At 44.8% G+C, this 17,480-nt stretch overlaps 1 long non-coding RNA gene across 1 annotated transcript; it reads right to left on the bottom strand.

Moving 5' to 3' along the window:
- Positions 1-8,615: 8,615 nt before the first annotated feature.
- Positions 8,616-13,616, bottom strand: LOC125463304 (uncharacterized). The gene is made up of 2 exons (XR_007249804.1): positions 13,514-13,616; positions 8,616-9,036 (listed from the first exon to the last, which is right to left on the bottom strand). It is a non-coding gene; the product is annotated as an uncharacterized LOC125463304 (long non-coding RNA).
- Between the last annotated feature and the right edge of the window lie 3,864 nt (positions 13,617-17,480).

The following is a 17,480-nucleotide window of genomic DNA, read 5'->3' as shown; positions in this document are numbered from 1 at the left end:
ACCGAAATGCCAAACTGGAGGCAGAACTCAGGAGGCTAGAAAACCAAATGAATCATCAAACCAGTCCAATTTGCAGAATGGGCAGAACAAGTGGTATCGAGTATAAAGCCCAACAGGTTGGTTTGCCTTTGTGGGGTTTTTAAACAAACAGGAAATTGGATAAATACCAAAGTCCTCATATAGCAGAGTTATACACAAAGCTGACAGATGGGTTGGGCTGTCCTTCACTAAGGTGAATATGAGCCATGCGTACTTGCAGTTATGGTTAGATGAAGATTCCCAGAAGTATGCTACAATTAATAATCACAAGGACTAATGTAATATTTAATTTAATTTAATAATCACCAATGTACTATTTTTGGGCATCATCAGCCTGTGGAATTTTTCAGCAGATGATGGAAAACATTTTACAAGTTCTACCCTCGGTCACCATTTATCCAGATGAAATGCTAATAAAAGGGAAGACCAGTAAGAAGCATTTGGAGAATTTGGACACAGTCCTTAGACATTTCTCTGAGGTGATTGTACATCTTTGAAGGGAAAAATGAGTGTTCCAGGCACCCTAAGGCCATAAGACATAGGAGTGGAAGTAAGGCCATTCGGCCCATCCAGTCCACTCCGCCATTTAAATCATCTAAGTGACCTACTTGGATGAAAAAGTCAACGAGACCAGCTTACATACATTAGAAGATAAAGTGAGAGTGATCAAAGGTGCCTCTGCTACCAGAACTGCACTAGAGCGTAGGTCTTTCCTTTGGCTTTTGAATCATTACAGAGAGTCCATACGTAACCTGGCCTCCATCCTGGCATGTTTGAATTAACTCCCAAAAAAGGGTCAGCCTTGGAAATGGTCATGTAGCCAAGCCATCACTTTTTCAGGGAAGTGAAGAAACAGCTGTCATTCTTCAAGGTTTTGGCATATTATGGTCCAAGCAAGATCTGGTATTGACTTGCGATGCCTCCCCTTATGATTTTAGCTCATGGGTGGCCCAATGGAGAGGAAAGCCCGAAAGTACATGCATCCAGGACTTTGGCTAATGCAGAGATCGCATTTGCCCAGATAGAGAAGGGAGGTTCGGCAGTCATACTTGGAGGCAGGAAGTTTCACCAATACCTTAACAGATGTAAATTTGTAAGGATAACGGACCATAGACCCCCACTAGGTCAACTTAAAGAGGACAGAGGCATGCTGCCCATAGCTGCAGGCTGAATTCAGTGGTGGGTTCTAATACTAACTCTGTGTAATTACAAGTTGTCTACTGTCCATGAGGCCAAGTAATGTGAATGTATTGAGTTGCCTCTTGCTGGCAGGTATACCACTGTTCACACCGCCACTGGAAGCATCCACAATAGTTTTGAATTTTCTGAGAACTCTTCCAGTCACAGCTGACAATATCAGAATTTGCACGTGGAAAGATCCAGCCCTGGCTAAACCGAGACAGCTGGTGGTGATGGGGGAAACCAAAGGACTGTCACAAGCAGAACATTCGATAAGGTTCCCCTCAATAGGCTATTGTACAAAATGTGGAGGAATGGGATTGTGGGAGATATAGCAGTTTGGATCGGAAATTGGCTTGCTGAAAGAAGACAGAGGGTGGTAGTTGATGGGAAATGTTCGTCCTGGAGACCAGTTACTGGTGGTGTACCGCAAGGGTCGGTGTTGGGTCCACTGCTGTTTGTCATTTTTATAAATGACCTGGATGAGGGCGTAGAAGGATGGGTGAGTAAATTTGCAGACGACACTAAGGTTGGTGGAGTTGTGAATAGTGACAAAAGATGCTGTAGGTTGCAGAGAGATATAGATAAGCTGCAGAGCTGGGCTGAGAGGTGGCAAATGGAGTTTAATGCAGACAAGTGTGAGGTGATGCACTTTGATAGGAGTAACCGGAATGCAAAGTACAGGGCTAATGGTAAGATTCTTAGTAGTGTAGATGAGCAGAGAGATCTCAGTGTCCATGTACATAGATCCTTGAAAGTTGCCACCCAGGTTGACAGGGCTGTTAAGAAGGCATACAGTGTTTAAGCTTTTATTAATAGAGGGATCGAGTTCCGGAACCAAGAGGTTATGCTGCAGCTGTACAAAACTCTGGTGCGGCTGCACTTGGAGTATTGTGTACAGTTCTGGTCACTGCATTATAAGAAGGATGTGGAAGCTTTGGAAAGGGTGCAGAGGAGATTTACTAGGATGTTGCCTGGTATGGAGGGAAGGTCTTATGAGGAAAGACTGAGGGACTTGAGGCTGTTTTCATTAGAGAGAAGAAGGTTGAGAGGTGACTTAATTGAAACACATAAAATAATCAGAGGGTTAGATAGGGTGGATAGGGAGAGCCTTTTTCCTAGGATGGTGACGGCGAGCACAAGGGGGCATAGCTTTAAATTGAGGGGTGAAAGATACAGGACAGAAGTCAGAGGTAGTTTCTTTACTCAGAGAGTAGTAAGGGAATGGAACGCTTTGCCTGCAGTGGTGGTAGATTCGCCAACTTTAGCTACATTTAAGTCGTCATTGGACAAGCATATGGATGTACATGGAATAGTGTAGGTTAGATGGGCTTGAGATTGGTATGACAGGTTGGCACAACATCGAGGGCCGAAGGGCCTGTACTGTGCTGTAATGTTCTATGTTCTATGTAACTGAAACCTTTATGGGCCTAGAGAGACCAGATCACAGTAGGACGATAGCGTATTATTCTGGGGAGTAAGAGTGATTGTCCCAAGCAAAGGTTGCTGCCAGACACTGACTGAATGGCACCAGGGTTATCCAAAATGAAGATGTTGGTGAGAATTTGTCTGGTTACTAGTACTGGGTGCAGGTATTGCTGCATTAGTGGGGCAAGAGTGTCAACAGGACAAAAATTACCACCAGCAGCTCCCCTACATTTGTGGAATGACTGGGTAAACCTAGGCTCAGTTATACTTTGACTATACAGGTCCTTTCATGGGCTCAATGTTCTTAGTCTTGATGCCCACTCAAAATGGCTGAGCCTTTGTAGAGCTCATTCATCAAGCATGGGGACAACGATAGAAAAAGTACACTCACCTTTTGCAACACATGGGCTCCCAGAAGTGGTGGTCACAGATGAAGAGCCATCATTTACCAGCAGGAAATATGAGTATTTCCGAAAGTCAAATGGTATTTGACATGTAAAGACAGCTCCATACCATCTACCATTCAATGGTCTGGCAGAAAGAGCAGTCCAAGTTTTGAAGGCAGGCTTAAAGAAACAGCTTACAGTTTCATTAAATACCAAACTCTCCCAATTCCTATTTGATTATGGGACCACCCCACATCCAACAACAGGGATAGCTCCAGCAAAGTTGCTAATGGGGAGAAGAATCCACGCCGGATTAAACCTGACCTTCCCGGACCTGGGGGAGGAGGGTGAAATGGTGCCAGGAATGCCAATACTGGATACAAGACTCAGTTAAGCAAGAGATACAATATACTTCAGAAAACAAAGTTTGGTGTAGGAACCAGAGGAATGGCCATACATAGGTAAGGGGCATGGTCAATGCGAGTGCAAGGAAGTATAAAGTTCAGGTAGGTATAATGGTTCTGAACAAGCGTGTGGACCATATCAAAGCTGCAAATTTGCAAATGGTGTGAGAGCAAAATGTGCCTGCCTCCTTGACAGCCTTTCCAACTGCTCCGGAACCCATGAGTTCTCCCACTCGATTAATCATTGAAGATATCTTGGAATCTGAGGTGGACACAGCAGATGTCGCTGACTCGATGCCTTTGCTGCTTGAAGAAGAGAATGAATTTCTTCCAAGACGCTCTGGGTGCAAGAGGCAAGCTGCTGTGCATTACACACTGCCCGCATGGGAGGCAGAGTTGGAGGAAACTGACCTGGTGCTAAAACAGCCCAGAAGATGCTACAAGTAAAAAAGAACTGGCCTATGTCCTCGGACTCAGAGGGGAAGGGTTATAGTGATTATAACAAATCAATCAGGTGGACGTGGTGAATATGAGTTTCCTGAATGGGGCTGTAAATCTGGTCCAGTGAAGGAGTGCAGGCTGACAGATACAAACTGAAGGACATCCTGTTCACAGAGATAATGGGAACTGCAGATGCTGGAGAATTCCAAGATAATAAAATGTGAGGCTGGATGAACACAGCAGGCCAAGCAGCATCTCAGGAGCACAAAAGCTGACGTTTCGGGCCTAGACCCTTCATCAGAGAGGGGGATGGGGAGAGGGAACTGGAATAAATAGGGAGAGAGGGGGAGGCGGACCGAAGATGGAGAGTAAAGAAGATAGGTGGAGAGAGTATAGGTGGGGAGGTAGGGAGGGGATAGGTCAGTCCAGGGAAGACGGACAGGTCAAGGAGGTGGGATGAGGTTAGTAGGTAGCTGGGGGTGCAGCTTGGGGTGGGAGGAAGGGATGGGTGAGAGGAAGAGCCGGTTAGGGAGGCAGAGACAGGTTGGACTGGTTTTGGGATGCAGTGGGTGGGGGGGAAGAGCTGGGCTGGTTGTGTGGTGCAGTGGGGGGAGGGGACGAACTGGGCTGGTTTAGGGATGCGGTGGGGGGAGGGAGATTTTGAAACTGGCGAAGTCCACATTGATACCATATGGCTGCAGGGTTCCCAGGCGGAATATGAGTTGCTGTTCCTGCAACCTTCGGGTGGCATCATTGTGGCAGTGCAGGAGGCCCATGATGGACATGTCATCTAGAGAATGGGAGGGGGAGTGGAAATGGTTTGCAACTGGGAGGTGCAGTTGTTTGTTGCGAACTGAGCGGAGGTGTTCTGCAAAGCGGTCCCCAAGCCTCCGCTTGGTTTCCCCAATGTAGAGGAAGCCGCACCGGGTACAGTGGATGCAGTATACCACAGTGGCAGATGTGCAGGTGAACCTCTGCTTAATGTGGAAAGTCATCTTGGGGCCTGGGATAGGGGTGAGGGAGGAGGTGTGGGGACAAGTGTAGCATTTCCTGCGGTTGCAGGGGAAGGTGCCGGGTGTGGTGGGGTTGGAGGGCAGTGTGGAGTGAACAAGGGAGTCACGGAGAGAGTGGTCTCTCCGGAAAGCAGACAGGGGAGGGGATGGAAAAATGTCTTGGGTGGTGGGGTCGGATTGTAAATGGCGGAAGTGTCGGAGGATGATGCGTTGTATCCGGAGGTTGGTAGGGTGGTGTGTGAGAACGAGGGGAATCCTCTTAGGGCGGTTGTGGCGGGGGCGGGGTGTGAGGGATGTGTTGCGGGAAATACGGGAGACACGGTCAAGGGCGTTCTCGATCACTGTGGGGGGAAAGTTGCGGTCCTTAAAGAACTTGGACATCTGGGATGCGCGGGAGTGGAATGTCTTATCGTGGGAGCAGATGCGGCGGAGGCGGAGGAATTGGGAATAGGGGATGGAATTTTTGCAGGAGGGTGGGTGGGAGGAGGTGTATACTAGGTAGCTATGGGAGTTGGTGGGCTTGAAATGGACATCAGTTGCAAGCTGGTTGCCTGAGATGGAGACTGAGAGGTCCAGGAAGATGAGGGATGTGCTGGAGATGGCCCAGGTGAACCGAAGGTTGGGGTGGAAGGTGTTGGTGAAGTGGATGAACTGTTCGAGCTCCTCTGGGGAGCAAGAGGCGGCGCCGATATAGTCATCAATGTACCGGAAGAAGAGGAGGGGTTTGGGGCCTGTGTAGGTGACACCACCGACACCACCTCCTACCGCCTCCTCGATCATGACCCCACACCCGAGCACCAAACCATCATCTCCAACACCATTCACGACCTCATCACCTCAGGGGACCTCCCACCCACAGCCTCCAACCTCATTGTTCCCCAACCCCGCACGGTCCGTTTCTATCTCCTTCCCAAAATCCACAAACCTGCCTGCCCTGGTCGACCCATCGTCTCAGCCTGCTTCTGCCCCACCGAACTCATCTCCACCTATCTGGACTCCATTTTCTCCCCTTTGGTCCAGGAACTCCCCACCTACGTCCGTGACACCACCCACGCCCTCCACCTCCTCCAGGACTTCCAATTCCCTGGCCCCCAACACCTCATATTCACCATGGACGTCCAGTCCCTGTACACCTGCATTCCGCATGGAGATGGCCTCAAGGCCCTCCGCTTCTTCCTGTCCCGCAGACCCGACCAGTCCCCCTCCACCGACACTCTCACCCGCCTAGCTGAACTCGTCCTCACACTCAACAACTTCTCTTTTGACTCCTTCCACTTCCTACAGACTAAGGGGGTGGCCATGGGCACCCGCATGGGCCCCAGCTATGCCTGCCTCTTTGTAGGTTACGTGGAACAGTCCCTCTTCCGCACCTACACAGGCCCCAAACCCCACCTCTTCTTCCGGTACATTGATGACTGTATCGGCGCCGCCTCTTGCTCCCCAGAGGAGCTCGAACAGTTCATCCACTTCACCAACACCTTCCACCCCAACCTTTGGTTCACCTGGGCCATCTCCAGCACATCCCTCACCTTCCTGGACCTCTCAGTCTCCATCTCAGGCAACCAGCTTGCAACTGATGTCCATTTCAAGCCCACCGACTCCCACAGCTACCTAGAATACACCTCCTCCCACCCACCCTCCTGCAAAAATTCCATCCCCTATTCCCAATTCCTCCGCCTCCGCCGCATCTGCTCCCACGATAAGACATTCCACTCCCGCACATCCCAGATGTCCAAGTTCTTCAAGGACCGCAACTTTCCCCCCACAGTGGTCGAGAACGCCCTTGACCGCGTCTCCCGTACTTCCCGCAACACATCCCTCACACCCCGCCCCCGCCACAACCGCCCTAAGAGGATTCCCCTCGTTCTCACACACCACCCTACCAACCTCCGGATACAACGCATCATCCTCCGACACTTCCGCCATTTACAATCCGGCCCCACCACCCAAGACATTTTTCCATCCCCTCCCCTGTCTGCTTTCCGGAGAGACCACTCTCTCCGTGACTCCCTTGTTCGCTCCACACTGCCCTCCAACCCCACCACACCCGGCACCTTCCCCTGCAACCGCAGGAAATGCTACACTTGTCCCCACACCTCCTCCCTCACCCCTATCCCAGGCCCCAAGATGACATTCCACATTAAGCAGAGGTTCACCTGCACATCTGCCAATGTGGTATACTGCATCCACTGTACCCGGTGCGGCTTCCTCTACATTGGGGAAACCAAGCGGAGGCTTGGGGACCGCTTTGCAGGACACCTCCGCTCAGTTCGCAACAAACTGCACCTCCCAGTTGCAAACCATTTCCACTCCCCCTCCCATTCTCTTGATGACATGTCCATCATGGGCCTCCTGCAGTGCCACAATGATGCCACCCGAAGGTTGCAGGAACAGCAACTCATATTCCGCCTGGGAACCCTGCAGCCATATGGTATCAATGTGGACTTCGCCAGTTTCAAAATCTCCCCTTCCCCTACTGCATCCCTAAACCAGCCTAGTTCGTCCCTCCCCCCACTGCACCACACAACCAGCCCAGCTCTTCCCCCCCACCCACTGCATCCCAAAACCAGTCCAACCTGTCTCTGCCTCCCTAACCGGCTCTTCCTCTCACCCATCCCTTCCTCCCACCCCAAGCCGCACCCCCAGCTACCTACTAACCTCATCCCACCTCCTTGACCTGTCCGTCTTCCCTGGACTGACCTATCCCCTCCCTACCTCCCCACCTGTACTCTCTCCACCTATCTTCTTTACTCTCCATCTTCGGTCCGCCTCCCCCTCTCTCCCTATTTATTCCAGTTCCCTCTCCCCATCCCCCTCTCTGATGAAGGGTCTAGGCCCGAAACGTCAGCTTTTGTGCTCCTGAGATGCTGCTTGGCCTGCTGTGTTCATCCAGCCTCACATTTTATTATCTTGGACATCCTGTTCACTCTGGGAGCTGGCTCTGAGGGCGTTAGATTAATGTCAAGGACTCTAAATAAAGAGTGACTTGATGACAGGTTACTGGCCTCTGTGAAGTTATTTCAATAATGACCATGAAACCATTTTGATAATTGGGAAAAACCCATTGGGTTCATTTTCTAAGAAACTGCTGTCCTTATTTGGCCTGACTTATGCATGTCTCCAGATCTGTTGCAAGGTGGCTGACTCTTAAGTGACTTCTTGGCCACTAGGCCTGGGAAATTAGTTCTGGCCTAGCCTGTGAAGCCCACATCCCATGAATGAATCAAAAATATCAGGCATGGGGTGAACCAATTAGCTTTATGTAAGATGCAGTTCAGGATTCTGGAAATGTTTGTACTTGCATTCATTTTGGGAGAGCAAGTAACTTAATTTTTAATATATGTATTTTATGGGTTGTTTTATTTAGAATTTTGTTTATTATTTTAGAGTACTGTGGAATGTCTCAGCTGTTGTGGACTTTATGTTCTGTTGAGCATCCTCTACATTTGTTATAGACGTGATGACGTTTCTACTATTTCTAGCCCAACTTCAGACTGTGTGTTGACATCACACCCATAGTGTTGTTGGGAGGCTATTCAGATATTGGTCCAATGGTGGTGACAGATGAGCCAATGGTGTTTTATAAATGTGGTGAGTGACTATCCAGGCAACATGAAGTAGTGGTATTGAAAATGTGACTGGAACATTTAGATAAGTCAAAAATTCAGTTACTAAAAACAAATGATTATAATGTTGACGTAAAGGTACAAAATAACTGATACTCATTCAAGATTTTGTTGTGTTTATTGGGAGTTGTTTTTCCCTGCTGAGCACTCCCTGTCTCAGCTAACCAAGCAACGCAGACAACCAAAAGCAAAGAAAACAAATAAAAGAAATAATTGAAAATATTTCACACATTTCATTTGTTTTGCTTCAAGTTGCACAGACGGTAATTTCTTAGTTTTTGTTTCTTAGGTTGCATGCTGGTTTGTTGTGTTGCTTGTAAGTTCAAAGTTCTTGTTGAGTCAATTATTTTCTCAGCTGCATCAAAGCCAACAGAACAGGCAACTTCTCAGCGCCTCCAATCGCTTGTCTTCAATGTTTTCACTTTCCAGATATATCCAATCAATCTCCATTTTGCTGTTCTGCACACTAGTGCACTAGCACACTAGTGTCCCTGCCTTGGACAGGAATTCTGTTCTCCTCCTGCCAAGCAATGACACCAATATCATGTAATGATAATGCTATTCAGTCCATTAAATTTCCATTTTCCATAGACTATGGACAAGCTATCATATGAGGACGGGTTTTACATTAATGCCCCCTGATGCCAAAAGCTGGGAGCAGTTTAGAATTCAGCAAAGAAGGACCAAGGGATTGATTAAGAAGGGGAAATACAGTACAAAAGTAAGCTCACAGGGAAAATAATGACTGGTACTAAGAATTTCTGCAGGTATTTGAAAAGAAAGAGATTAGTGAAGAAAAATGTAAGTCCTCTACAGACAGAAACAGGGGAATGTATAATAGGAGACAAAGAAATGGTTGAGAAACTGAATACAAACTTTTGTTCTGTTTTCACAAAACAGGATGCAAATCAGCTACCAGGAATGTTGGAGAATGCAGGATTTAGAGAGAGAAGAATTGAGGGAGGTCAATATTAATTTAAAGTTTTGGCAAAGATCTGTAGCTTGTGGACAAGGTTGTTGACTTGCTCACCAAGCTGAGAAAATGGGAACTGCAGATGCTGGAGAATCCAAGATAACAAAGTGTGAAGCTGGATGAACACAGCAGGCCGAGCAGCATCTCAGGAGCACAAAAGCTGACATTTTAGGCCTAGACCCTTCATCAGAGAGGCTCACCAAGCTGGCTTGTTTTTGTTCAGACATTTTGTCACCGTGCTGGGTGACATCATCGGTGGAAATGATGGTAATCACCTAGCATAGTGACAAAACATCTGAACAAAAACAAGCCAGCTCGGCGAGCAAGTCAACAACCTCATCGATGTTAGTAGATAAATGGTGCTGGGAAAATTGATTGGATCAAAGGTGGATAAATCCTTAGGGCCTGATAGTCTACATTCCCAGAGTACTTAAGGAAGTGGCTGTAGAAATAGTACATGCATTGGTGGTCATCTTCCAGGATTTTATTGACTCTGGAACAGTCCCTGCAGATTTGAGAATAGCTAATGTCACTCCAATATTCAAAAAGGGAGGTAGAGAGAAAACAAGGAATTACAAACCAGTAAGCTTAACATCTGGAGTGGGGAATATTTTCAAATCCATTATCAAGGATTTTACAGCGGATTATTTGGAAGCAGAGGCAGGATCAGACAGAGTTGCATGGATTTATGAAGGAAAATCATGCTTGACAAATCTGTTGGAATTCTACAAAGATGTTCCTAGTTGAGTTGACAAGGGGGAACCAGTTGATGTGGTATATTTGGACTTTTAGAAAGCATTTGACAGTGTCCGCAGAAGAGACAATTGTGCAAAATTAAGGCGCTTGGGATTGGAGGAAGTGTATTGAGATGGATAGAAAATTGGTTGGCAGAGAGAAAACAGTGAGTAGGAATTAATGGATTATTTTCAAATGGGCAGGCAACAACTAGTGGGGGTGCCACAGGCATTGGTGCTAGGACTCAGGCTATTCACATCATATGTTCATGATGTGGATGAGAGAACAAAATGTAATGTCACAAAGTTTGCAGAAGATACCAAGTTGTGTGGGAGGGTGAGCTGTGATAAGGATACAGAGATCCTTCAGCATGATCTCGACAGGTTGGGTGAGTGGGCAAATCAATGGGAGATGGAGTATAATGTGGATAAATGTGAGGCTATTCACTTTGGAAGCAAAAACAAGAATGTAGATTCCTACTTGAATGGCTGTAAATTGGGAGAGGGGAAGTGCAGCGAGACCTGGGTGTCCTTGTGCACCAGTCACTGAAGGTAACCAAGCAAGTGCAGCAGGCGGTAAAGAAGGCAAATGGTATGTTAGACTTTGTAGTGAGAGGTTTTGAGTACAGGAGCAGGGATGGTGTTGTTGAAGTTATACAGAGCCTTGGTGAGGCCACACCTAAAATATTGTGTTTTGGTCTCCTGTTCTGAGGAAAGACGCTCTTGCTCTTGAGGGAATGCAGCAAAGGTTTACCAGGCTGATTCCGGGGATGACAATATGAAGAGAGATTGACGAGGTTAGGATTGTTCTTGGTGGAGTTCAAATGAATCAGTGGAGGTTCTTATAGATGCTTATAAAATTCTAACAGGACTAGACAGGGTGGATGCAAGGAGGATGTTCCCGATGGTGGGTGTGTTCAGAACCAGGGGTCACAGTCTACTGATTTGGGGTGGACCATTTAGGATGGAAATGAAGAGACATTTCTTCACCCAAGGAGTGGTGAGCCTGTGGAATTCATTACCACAGGAAGTAGTTGATGCCAAAACATTGGATGAATTCAAGAGGCAACTAGATATAGCACTTGGGGTGAATGGGATCAAAAGTTATGGGGAGAAATCAGGATTGGGCTGTTGAGTTGGATGATCAGCCATGATCGTGATGACAGGTGGAGCAGGCTTGAAGGGCTGAATGGCCTCCTCCTGCTCCTATCTTCCACGTTTCTACAATTTATTCTTTCCTGTATCTCAACTAGTTAATCTTTGTCTCCTATCGTCCACACATATTTGTTCACCACCCCTGTTAGCAAAGGCACCATTGCATTTCTAGAGAGTATGATCATTTTAGTCTGCATTATTCCTATAATGGCCAATTTCAAACTTAACCAAGCGCATAAGTTTCTCAATTCATTCCTGGAAATCCTATTAGTTGATAATCTCTAAATATTCTCTAAATTGCACTTCTAAACTTTAATGGCCACATTTCATTATTAAACAATCTCAATTGTCTCCAAACTCATTCCTACCCAGATACTTCAACACCTTTCAGGAATATCACTTGTATGATTGTCAGCCCAATGTCTCTGTCCTCTAGGTCATACTGCATCATGCCCTCACCACCACTCCTACCCCTATCACCTCATTCCCACCCTCCCAAGATACCCAAACTACAAGACCTTGTGGAACCTTTCGTTTTCTGCATTTGTATGCAATCAGTTTAATTTCATACAAGTGGTTCAAGCAAGCAGCTCACCACCACCTTCTCAAGGACAACTGGGAATGGACAATAAATGCTGGCCCAGCCAGCAATGCCTACATTCCATGAATGTGCCTGATGTAGAAGATCACAAATGGTATGAGTATTCAGAATAGGAAGAACCATTAATGAGCCAAGGCTCAGTTTTGATGGCTTTTCAGTTTCTTCACTTTTAATTTCAACTGTCCTAAAATATTCAGCTCAAGACTGTTTCACTCCTCCTTTCCTTCTACCTTTTGGTTTGTACAATCATGAGTAATTATATTGGAATAATTATTCAAAACTTATCTTTGATTTGATTTATTATTGTCACATGTATCAAGATACAGTAAAAAGTATTGTTTTGTGTGCTGACCAGTCAAATCATACCTTACATCAGTACATCAGGGTAATAGAACAGAATGTGGATTATTGCATCACACCTATAGAGAAGGTGCAGAGAAAGATTAACTCCAATATTTGAGATGCCTGTTTACAAGTCTGATAACAGCAGGGAAGATGCTGTTCTTAAATCTGCTGCTATGTGTTTTCAAACTTTTGTACCTTCTGCCCAATGGAGGAGGGAAGAACAGAATATAATCGGGTTGATTATGTTGGCTGCTTTCCCAAGGCAACGACAAGTGTAGACCGAGCCAATGGAACAAAGGTTCGTTTTCGTGATGGGCTGGGCTACATTCACAACTCTCTGCAATTTCTTGCACATTTGGGCAGAGCAGATTTTTCTTCAGTCATGAAATGAATACAACATCAACTAGGAGAGTTCAGTCGACCTGATCTTTGATCCCTTTCTACACTCTGTGATAAGACAGAACCTGGCTACTGGAAACTAATTTACAAGATAAAAAGCGTTTTAAATGACTACATGAACAGAGGCGGATAATTTAAATGGTATGACTTGGAACCAAGGGAGGCTAATGCCAATGTAGGGCAAACTAGCACGTAAAACAATTCAACCGATTGCTTGCAGAGAGATAGAGGGACAATGTGAGGGGGGGGGAGACACGTGGTGGAAGGGATGGTGATAGTGGCAGTGAGAAAGACAAGAAAGAGAGTGAGACAAACAAAAGTGAGAAAATTGGCAGAAAGGAAGAGAGCAAGAGAAAGAAAAGAGAGGGAGAGAGACACAAAATAGGGAGAGACCTGTTGAATAAGAATATGCAGAGTTAAGGGTTAATGTTGGGTAAATGGAATGAGAATACTGATTATTAACATTCTAACTGGTGGACGATAGGCTTGAGTCTTAAACACCTTATTCCTGGTTCCTCCTGCATTGTTTTCTATTCTAAGAGATATATAGAGAGAGGAAGGTGGAAAAAACTCCAGACAAACTGTGTAAATGTCTATTTCAAACAACTTCTTCAGACTTCTCCTCAAAGAGAGTGACTTCACCCAACCACATTTAGAAATTCAGGAACAAAGTAAATGGAAATTCTATTCCCTGGAAACTACATGGGGATAAAAAGAAGAGACTGAGGAACAAAGAAAGCCTGAGTCAGAGAACCTCCAGAACGAGACCCCAATGAAATAGTGCTCTTACCTTTGAGAGGAGAGGGAGTGGCAGGAACCATCCCCCCAAATGAGGAGAGACCCACCACCAAAAAGGAACAAACAACCCTGACAGCAGCCTTTTATACTGCGTCTGAACCAATCACTAAGGGCTGGGAAGTTCCTGTCTCTGTCTCCACTCCCTGAATTGCCCAATAACCCGAAGAGTGGGACGACAAAAACGACTTTCATATATATACCCTCTTTGAAATAAAAACATATCAATTCACTGCACAAGGACCAAGTACTTTTAGGGAGCAAATTTCAGAGGTTATTTTAACTCTTTCACAAATGAGCCTGGCTAGCAAGACCAGCATTTGTAGCATGTCCCTAATTGAGATGGTAGGGGTGGAAGTCCAGAACTGCAGAGGTACAAAAATCTTGGGGAGTTGTCAAGCTGGAGGAGAATGCAGAAGTAGCTAGGGTAAGGGTGAGGTCATGCACAAACAGTATCAGCATTGGTGTATCTCTTCCTAATATTTTCCAGCATTATTGGAGAATTTGAGGAGCTCATTGTAACCTTTGATCACCCAACCAGCCCTATCACCCCACCACCCTGGTGAGAAGTCAATCGGATTCAATTGGCTGGTAATGTTGCACATCAGCCACTTTTGATGAAAGTAAATTCAAGTGGTTGGCAAATCAAAATTTGGCACAAGTTGGCTCCTAATCCTTTTTTAAAAGTATGGGCCAAGTATATTTTGCTGATCAAATGATTGTAAAAGTTGTTGGCAGTGCAGTTTGCAGTAGGGACGGAAGTTTGCAGACAGCCAGAAATAATGTCAGATGGAAAAGAAAGGGGAAGTAGTATATAATTGTTTTTCTCTTTATAAATAGAACAAGATTAGCTTGATAAATTACTAGGTTCAACTGCCATTTCTTGCTCGCTTTTTTTTCAAAAACGGGAGGTTGCTTAATTAGTGAGACAGTCGATTTGCTGGTCGTTTAAAAGAAGCCCAAAGGTATTTAATAGCAGTTCTGAACAAAGCAAAAGAGAAAAAAGGGAAATGGGCCCCTTGTGATGCTGTGGTTGTGTCCTTAACTCCAAGCTAGGTAGGCCCATGTTCGGGTGCCATCTGTTGTAAAGCATGTGTAATAACATCTCTGCATAGGTCAATTAAAGATATCTTAAAAAGAGGCAGATGGCAAGCAGAAACCAGAACACGTCAGCAAGAAGGAATAGATGCATAGAAAACTGTATAAGGCGGGTATACAGGAACGGAATTAAGAATAATGTAGAAAGGACAGGAATAGATAGAAAACAAAACAGTGCAGCAAATGACCAACATGTTGGAATGTCTTTGGAATCACACAATGTAGAAGACACACTTTGGCCCATAAAGTCTGTACAACCAAAACTATGCTAAATCTGTACTAGTCCCACTTTCCAGCACTTGGCCTATAGCCTTGAATTTAATGACATTTAAAGTTGTTATTCAAGTACTTTTTAAATCTCTAAGATTACACCTCTACTACCCTTACAGGCAGTGCATTCCAGTTACCTGCCAGCTTCAAAGTTTAAAAAAAAATTCCTTTAACTCTCCTGCAAACCTGCCTTTCACCGAAACAGTATGCCCCGTTGTTTTGGCTCTTCAACTAAGAGGAACTGTAGATTTCTATCCACCCTGTCCATGACCTTCATAATCTTATGCAACTCTATCAACCGATCAACCTCCTCTGCTCCGAAGAAAACAACCTGAGATTATCCAGTCTCTCTTCATAGATAAGACCTGTGCAATGAATGTTGGAAGTTTGCTTGATGCACTGCAGACATGAGTTGCTACGTGGAGGTGATGCTGTAGCAGAGCTCAATGTTACACATAAGCAGTAGTGGCAACTAAATATTCAATTAAACACTAAATAAATGGCTACAGCAAAGAAACAGATCATTCAACCTGTCATCTATCCTGGCCAGTGCAAGTCCCCTGCCTTGTTCGCACGGTCCTGCAATTATTTCCTTTTCAGTTCATGATTCAATTCCCCTTTAATAGCTTCATTTTTCTCTGTGTTCCTTCCTGGCGTCAATGAGGGTTAATGTTTTGAAATGTTTTGAAAGTTAAGATTAATCAGAGGCCAGAAGCAAACAAAATGGCCAAAATCTGTTTGTGTGGAATTTTGACTGACGCATTTTGAAATGCTTATTCAAAATGTTGTAAAATAAATTTCCCATGTGACATCCCTTTTCGACCATCCCTGACTGTTAAATATTTATGAGGTAGAGAGAATAGGAAATCTGCAGGAGAAATGACATATGGGAATACCAATCAAGGACTGTATTACATATCTAAGGATGGATGATATACTAGACGGTTCAAAGGTTGAGTATATTTGGCTAGAATTAAAGGACAGGAAAAGAGCTGTTATATCAGTGATTTTGTCTATAACCTCTAAATAATGAGGAGTAAATCTGTGTAAATTTCAGAAAAAGTCAAAATAATTGGCCCATCAGGGAGTTCAGTTGCCCTAATATAGGGGAGGCGGTGGTGTCTTGGGATCATCATTGGACTAGTAATCCAGAGACCCATTCTAAGGTTTAGAGGAAAGTGAATTAAAATCTGAAATGAAAAGGTATCTTAAAAGCAACTTTGTTTCTCTCTCTTTAGTAATTCTAGCAAAAACTCATCTGGTTTATTAATGCCCTTTAGGGAAAGAAATCTGCCATCCTTACCTGGTGTGGCATACATGTGACTCCGGATCTGTAGCAATGTGAATGACTTTTAACTGCCCTCTGAAATGACATAGCAAACTAAACAACCCTGTGTAGCAAAGGATTTCAATGATTTACTATCCAGTAAGAGAAGAAATTTTTTCTTTTCTTCTGAGATTTGCCCTCTGCTCCTGGATTCTCTGACATGGGGCAGGAACCTCTTGGCATCTACTTTAACATGTCCCCTAGGAACCTCCCATATTTCAAAAGGTCTCCTTGTTTTTTCCAAATGCCAGTGAGTACAAATTCAGCTTACTCAACTTCTTCTCATAGGAAAATTCCTCTATACACAGAATAAATCTAGTGTATGTTCTCTGTACTGACTAATGATAATTTACCTTCATGTTTATGATTTGGATTTTTTTAGCTCTTTTCAATTTCTTTCTATTTCTTGCAATTCTTTTCTGGAGATACAAGATGGTGAATATCCTTTCCATCCTTTTGTGATTGAAAATAGATCAGTCGGCAATAATGAACTAGATTAGATTTAATCTTTTTTTTCATGGACAGGACATCTGCTCAATATTAAACTTCGGCGAGTAGCTGTCAATGCTGCAGCTTTACTGGAACAGCATGATCAGTGATGAAACTAGTTCAGGGGCACGAGTCTTTAACATTACATCCAGAATGTTATTATGGTTCGTGGCTTTTTATGTCGCAGTGCCTTCAGCTATTTCTTGACATCATGGAAAGTGATTCAAATTGACTGAAGACTGTCAGTTGTAATGATGGGGACCTCAGGAGGATTAAGACAGAAATATTTTATCCATTTGGCATTTCTGGGCAATGGTGGATGGAAAAGCACCAATTTTGTGTTTTGCACTGATGTGCTGGGCTTCATGAGGATGATGGTTTCCTAACTGTCTCTTCCCTTTTGTTCAATTTTCTGCAACCAATTGATAATCAAATGTACTGCATGATTTGGATGGTGTGAAGCTTCTTGATGATGTTCGTGTTGTTGAGCTGTTCTCATCCTGCTATTGGACTGTATTCCATTACCTTTCTGATGTGTCTTGTATATACAAAACAGGCTTTGGGGAGTGAGCAGTTGAGTTACATGTGACAGGACGCCCAATCCCTGACCTGCCCTTGATGCTATATATTAATATTGCAAGTCCAGGTCTGCTTATGGTCAATGCTAATCTCCAGGATAATAAAACAAAGAATTGCAGATGATGGAGATCTGAAACTGAAACAGAAATACTGGAGAAACTCAGCAGGTCTAGCAGCATCTATGGAGAGAAAAATAAAA

The sequence above is a fragment of the Stegostoma tigrinum genome, chromosome 25 (assembly GCF_030684315.1).
Source record: "Stegostoma tigrinum isolate sSteTig4 chromosome 25, sSteTig4.hap1, whole genome shotgun sequence".
Lineage (NCBI taxonomy): Eukaryota > Metazoa > Chordata > Chondrichthyes > Orectolobiformes > Stegostomatidae > Stegostoma > Stegostoma tigrinum.
The sequence above is the reverse complement of the archived record's forward strand: the minus strand, read 5'-3'. Positions and strand labels throughout refer to the sequence as shown.